Source organism: Bison bison, unplaced genomic scaffold (assembly GCF_000754665.1).
Source record: "Bison bison bison isolate TAMUID 2011002044 unplaced genomic scaffold, Bison_UMD1.0 scf7180017864346, whole genome shotgun sequence".
Taxonomy (NCBI): domain Eukaryota; kingdom Metazoa; phylum Chordata; class Mammalia; order Artiodactyla; family Bovidae; genus Bison; species Bison bison.
In genome coordinates, this window is record NW_011494918.1 from 1,803,632 (window position 1) to 1,809,463 (window position 5,832).

Here is a 5,832-nt window from a genome sequence, read left to right on the forward strand (position 1 = left end):
ATTTAGCTGCAGGATAAGTTAGCTGGTTTGTTTTCTGATATGGGAGACAACAGAGCCTAGTGATTAGGACGCCTGTGCCTTCCAAGTCAGAGAGAATGGGTTTATAACTCAGCGTGACCACTGACCTGCTGTGTAACCTAGGGCAAACCACTCAGCCTCTCTGAGCCTGACGCTCTCATCTAGAAGATGAGGATATAGCTTGATTCCACACAAGTGTTATTAGAGTTAAATAAGATTGTCTCCTTAAAGAAGTTATACTGCTTGGCATACAGCAAATGCTCCAGGCGGCACTAGTGGTAAAGAACTCGCCAAGGCAGGGGACATAAGAGACTCGGTTTGATCCCTGCGTAGGGAAGATCCCCTGGAGAAGGAAATGGCAACCCACTCTTGCCTGGAGAGTCCCCTGGACAGAGGAGCCCAGCGGGCTACAGTCCATAGGGGTGCAGAGAGGTGGATACGACTGAAGCGATTTAGCACACACATGCACACACAGTAAAGAGTAGCTATGAGTGTACCTTATGCGCAAATATTTATAATCCTCCAAATAGTCCTGTTAAGCAACTTTTAAAGGTCAATTTGAGAGACCGGCACAGCGTGCCAGCCCCACTTCGCGTCCCTTGCTCTGCTGTCTTCTAATTCTCACGCCTCAGGGGTCAGCAACATCACTTGCCCAAGCACAAATGATCGGCATAAGAAGAGCTACTTTCGCTGTTTCTTTTCCTTTCTCTTGTCTCTCCTACTCTCTCATGTTAAAAGCTTCCATTTCCATATGTGATAAATTAAAAAGAACATCCACCTACCATAGGCCCCCTAATTCACAAAACTAATAAACTTTACCTTGGAAATTTTTTTTCTAGAAATTTTCCATTTTAGAAATAAGTCACAATAATGATATTGCTCTGTAGCCAGAACAAGACATTTGGTCTCAACATTTGAATTTTTTCACAAATAGATACAAAACTCCCCGAATTGAAGTTTTACATGGTATTGAATGAAATAAGATAATCTTAACATTGAAACATAATATTTATGTGTTTGAGAAATTAAGTTACCTGGAACAAGAACTTAGATACAAAACTGGTCTGACTTTTCTAAGTTAATAAATACTGTTTTGACTGGAAAACATTTCTATCAGTGACTAACAAAATACTAGACTGTTCTCATACCATAGGGATCTAGTTCAACACACATTCATTCATTTAGCATTTATTGTGCAACTTCTAAATGCAGGAACTGCGCTTACAACTGAGACACAAAACAGAAACAGCTACTTCCCACATGTGTCTTAGAGTTTACCGAGAGGTTGAGAAAAATAAAAAGCAAGTACAGAATGGTGTAAAAGAGCAATGATGGGCAGACGCAGGCTGCAATGAGAGCCCTTGGGAGGATACCTGGCCAACAGTTAAGGGGCAGAAAAAATTTCCCAAAATTAACAATATCAAAGCAAAACCTGCAAGATGTGCAAAGCCTGAAATAAGTAGGTGGGGCAGGGAAAGAAGGCTGCATGCAGTAGCACCCTAGGGTAGAAAGGCCCAGAGGGAAACGGGAAGTGGACTCATTTTTGTTGTTGACTCGTGTAGGAGTACAAGGCACAAGCAGCAAGAAATGAGACCAGAGAGGAAAGCAGGAGACTCTGAGCAAAGGGGGCACCCCATCAGAGGACCAAATTGAAAAAATGGGACATGAGAAGGCAGAATTAAGAAACCATTGTCCAAATAGGCAAGGATGGTGAGGATGGAGAAAAGGTGAAAAGGTTAAGAGATATTTCACTATGGAATTAAATGGATTGATGGCTTGGTGTGAATAAGAGGTGAAGGAGAGAGAGAGAGAAGCCAAGAGTAAGGCCTCAGTTTCTGGCTTAGGAAGCCAGGGCTCCCACCCCAGGGCCTTTGCACTTATGGTTCTCTCTGCCTGGAATACTCTTTACCATAAACCTTCTGGACTAATCTCTCACCTCTTTCAGGTTCCTGCTCAACTACCACCTTATCAAAGAGTCTACTTCACCCTATATAAACCTAATTTAGTTTAGTACCCGAATCTTCATCCCAGGCCAATTACTCTCTATTCTCTAAACCCCTAATAGTACGCCAGAGCATTTATCACCACCTGACATTTTATGTATTTGCTCAACTGCTCTTCCGTCCACATGAAAATACGCACTCCATGAGAGCAGCGTTTTTTTTTTTCCTATTTTGTTCCTTATTTATCCACAGGATCTAAAATAGCTCCTGGTTACTCTCAATATATCTTTTAATGTTTAATGGTTAAATTCGCAGAGGTAGAAAACACTGAAAGGGAAAACACAGAAGTGGTCTAAGAAAACACACATTCACTTCTATGTCTAACACTTGGGTTCAGAAGCTCCTTCGTTTTTCAGTCAATGAAAATATAAGACATACAGAAAGGTACACAAACCGTACATATATCACTTGATGAATTATAACAAAATGTTATTAGCATGCAGCACCAGACATAAAACATCACCAGAGCCCCCAGCACGGTCCTCCCAATCACTAACGCTTTTGCTCCTCCCCAAAGGTAACCAGGAAACTGACTTCTAACCCCATCAATAGTTCTGCCTGTTCTTGAACTATTAACAAATATAAATGGAATAATGTCATTTGTATTCTTTGTGTCTTGCCCCTTTCACTTAATATTAGATTTGTGAGATTCATCCACGTTGTTCTATGAAAAACACTTTCTTCTTTTTTTGTGGCTGTATGGGATTGTCACAACTTATTTTCTATCAACAAACACCTGGGTGTTTTGAATTGGGAGCCATCACTACAGATGCTGCTATGAACATTCCAGTATATACCTTTAGGTGAACATATGCATTTGAGGGAGTGGGAAGGGTGGGCTATATGTCTAGGAAAATAAGAGCTGGGTTGGGTCATAGAGTATGTATGGGCTTCCCTAGTAGCTCAGCTAATGAAGAATTCCTGTGTGGGGAAGATCCCCTTGAGAAAGGATAGGCTACCCACTCCAGTATTCTTGGGCTTCCCTGGTGGCTCAGACAGTAAAGAATCCGCCTGCAAGGCAGGAGACCTAGGTTCGATCCCTGGGTTGGGAAGATCCCCTGGAGGAAGGCATGGCAACCTACTCCAGTATTCTTGCCTGGAGAACCCCATGGACAGAGGAGCCTAGTGGGCTACAGTCCACAGGGTTGCACAGAGTTGGACACGACTGAAGCAGTTAAGCAGCAACAGCATAGCGTTATGTATATGTTCAATTTTAATAAGTCCTACCAAAAAGTGATCAAAATAATTGGATTAATTCCAAATCTCATCTGCAGTGTATTCCATATGTTATTTTCCACTGCTCTAAATCCTCAACAATACTTAATAGTGTAAGTCTACTTAATTTTCTTGGTGGGTGTTTGTGGGTATTTCACATTCCCAAAGACTAGTGAAGGTAAGCATATATTTATATTTGCTATTTGGAGATTCATGCTTATGAAGTTCCTGATCAAGTCTCTTTCCATTTTGCTGTCTTTGTTTTATTGACTTGGGAGGATTACTGATTCATTCTGAATACAAGCTCTTCATTGGTTTTAAGTGCTACAAATAGTTTTCCTTATTCTATTATTCGTCTTTCACTTTCTTAACACTGCCTCTTGATGAACCTAAATTCTTAACTTTGATGTAATTCTCTTTATCAATCTTTTCCCTTACGGTTCCTGCTTTCTGTGACTTGGAAGAATTCATAAAGGAGGATATGGGGAAAGCAGAAAAACGAAGACAAAGGGAAAGTGTTTTGGCAAGGAAGGGATAGTGTCAGCCAAGGCAGAGATGTGTTCCTAAGACCGGAAGAAAAGGTTAGCCAAGGAAGATAACAACAGACTGAGAGGGACCTTAAAATTGGCCAAGGTGTTTCCTTTTGACCTGAAGACAACGGGGATGCTTTAAGGTCCTATCTCCACCTAACTGCCTTCCTTACACATCTTTTCTGCCCCTGCAGCTCAGAATTGTGCCCATCACAGAATTTAACCACTCTCTCCCACGACACCTTTCTACCTGCTACATGCTTCTATCTCACCTTTTTCATACTGCATTGCAATTTGTCTATGTTCCAGTCTAAACTGACAGCTTCTGGAAAGCTTCAGGCACCAGCAACAGAGTATAGGACCAGCTTGCATAGATTCATGAGAGCTGACTTAAATTCTTAAGAATTCTGCAAGCCCGTTGACATTATGTCAGTAGCTTGAAATCAACCATGGTATTTTATTTTATTTTATTTTATTTTTTAACTAGTGTTTTTTTAAAACAACAGGAGTATTTTTACACTGTGGAAATCAGCAAATGCTACAAATCAGGGCTCCTCCCTCCCCACAGAACCTGTTGTTAATTATTTACCAGCACACCACCAGACACAGGTCTTATTCATCTCTACACTTTTGTCACTGAACACAGTGCTTGCTCCAACATTTATTGAATTAAATTGCATTTTTTCACAATACCTATCACTCCCTTTAGAATCCCAAGTAAATAAATTCTCTTTATAATTGGACATTATGCTAAGTGAAATGTCAAACACAGAAAGATAAGCACTACGTGACTCCCTTTATGCAAAGTATATACAATAGTCATAATCATAAAATCAAAACATGGAATGGTGTTTACCAGAGGCTGGAGGAGGTAGGGAAGGGAAATAGAGAGTTATTAATCAACAAGCATAAAGTTTCAGTTCAGAAATAGGATTACACTCCAGAGATCTGCTGTCCAACATGGCACCTACAGTCATCAACAATGTGGTGTATACTTAAAATTTTATCAGAGGGTAGATTTCATGGTCTTGTCAAAAAAATTTTTTTAATTCAGAGAATTCTGCTCTCTGCTCCTTCAGTGGATAAATTATGCTTGTTCACTACGCATGGTTGATACCATCTCTGAGAGTTTATATGAGTCCCCAAAATAATTAAGGACAGCATGGGTAACGCATAAGCAAGTGCCAGGTAAAGTGAGCTTGAGAAGCCCATCTTCCTGAAGCCCAGTTCTCAGGAGGCACTTGTAAGCCAGTTAGTGTTCCTAAGGGGTCTATAAAGCACAATTTCCCGTACAGATCTCAAAGTACAAACAGCCCAGACATTTCTTAGAGACAAAAGCTTCATCCAGGCCACTCACAAGGCCACTGAATGAGGAGGAGCCTGTGGACCTCTCTTTCCTGTACGCAGACATGCTCTTTGATGATCCCTCCCTTAACAGGATGGGGAAATGTCAGATGGCAAGAGAACTCATGACTCACGACGATGTCCTGGTGGGGAAAGGGTTTTCAGTAAAAGGCATGAGTAAAGTTTTACGTGCCACACAAACCCGAGGGCCAAAACTTGGTGAAAGAATGAACACAAATGAGACACAATGCCAGCATTTCAAAGCAACGGGAAATTTAACTGCCAATCCCTTTGTTGTTAGAGTGAGACACCATTCTGATGATTCTTCAAGGAAAGAATGCCGAGGACTGGGGGCTCGGCATGTAAGAATCTCCCTAGGGGTAGGGGTGAGGGCCTGTGTGATTCAAAACAAAAATTACTCAACATTATAATTGCTTTATTTTTAGTCATGGTAACTCAATTACTTGGAAATTTCAGAAACCATTAGGAAAAGCGTAATGTTTATGTTTATAAAAAGAGGCATGGGTTTTCAAAAGGACGAGAAATGTTTTTTAATATATTTTAATTCTTGACTTTTAAAGATGAGGAAACCGAATTCAACTGTAAACTGTGCAAGAGCATGGACCAAGTCTGTCTCCTTCAGCAGGATTTGCCCAGCACTAACCGTGCCTGGCACACAGTAGGTGTGCTATAAACAGTGGCTGAATGAATGAATGAAGACG